The sequence below is a fragment of the Tupaia chinensis genome, unplaced genomic scaffold (genome assembly GCF_000334495.1).
Source record: "Tupaia chinensis unplaced genomic scaffold, TupChi_1.0 Scaffold000028_1, whole genome shotgun sequence".
NCBI classification, from domain to species: Eukaryota; Metazoa; Chordata; class Mammalia; order Scandentia; family Tupaiidae; genus Tupaia; species Tupaia belangeri.
Window position 1 is genome coordinate 4015154 of NW_006159458.1, and position 1385 is coordinate 4016538.

The following is a 1385-nucleotide window of genomic DNA, read 5'->3' on the forward strand; positions in this document are numbered from 1 at the left end:
GTCCCTTCTGGTCAAATCCTTTCTCCACCAATAACTAAAAGATAATAAAGGGTATGTCAAACGCCTGTGATGGTAAAGTGTTTTTATTAAATTTCAGTAATAATACACATAAAAATTAAGTTAAAATTTTTTTAACTAGTCAATAAATTGCTATAACATTAACTGCAAAAATTAATGTTGATGCTCCTGAACTTTGAAGCATAGTCTTTTTCAAAGACTGGGGAAAAGCTTGATTATAATGAAGATAATAGACAGAAAGCTCTATTGCTCTTTAGCTTTCTCCAGAAACTTAAAACTCTGAATAGTAAGAAACTGCAGCAAATATAAACAATGCAGCCTTAGGAAGAAGAATCAGTTACAATGCACTGCAGAACAGATTTCATCTCCAGCTTTTCAGTGGAGATAACACAGAGTCAAGGAGATCCATAATCACAGTTGCTAATGCTGACACAAATATCAGCAATAACAAACTGAGGTTAAATGGGAAAACAATATTGATGGCAAATGATATAGCTGAGAGTATATTCTGCTCAGATTGGAATACAACAATAAAGTTTGAGAAGTTAATGAGAAGATAATACCTTCAGATAAAGACAGACATCAATGATTCAGGAAACATAATTCACAGTTAATGACAAGCAAATTAAAGATAAAAATGAAAAAAGCATATGGGGAAAAAGTAATTTGGAATGAACATTCTTTCATAATAACACAAGAATTCCACAGGGAAGATTTCTTAGTAAGAACAAAAGAGGAAAATCAGAATAGGTATGAGGTTCTGGAAGAAAAGATTTGAACATAAATCACCTGCTCTCAGCACACTCACTCTGCTTTTAATTAAAGCAAACACTCGGAAATATTCTTGCTCAAAGCCCCAAATTTATACAATGCCACCTCTAAAGAGGCAAAAAGAGAACAATCTAAACTTAAAAGCCCCTTACCTCTGCACTATCACCTTTCTTCTGGTTTAAGGGATGTTTTGATTTATAAAAGGACCCTAAATATTGTGTATGACAAAAATAAAGACATTATGTCATAACAGAACTTCATAATATTTTGATTAAATTATAATCATTAGTGCAATGCCTGCCTAATTTCACTGAGATAAAAAAACAAACTGATATTAGGAGTTTAAAACTGGTTAAGGAGGCCAGCAGGTGACTTGGAGGTTAAGGTGCTCGATCCCACATGGCTGATTTTGTGGTTAATCTGAGATCTTGCATCTTAAGAATCATGCACATGGCCTATGTGCATGTACGCCCAAAATCCTGAGAGGAGAGCACAGAAGGGACGGTGGTGTGGCCATGTCCCCAGGGAATCATTTCTTATTTTCTCTCCCTCTCTGATAAGCACACACGTCCTATCGCAAAAAAAAAAAAGAAAAG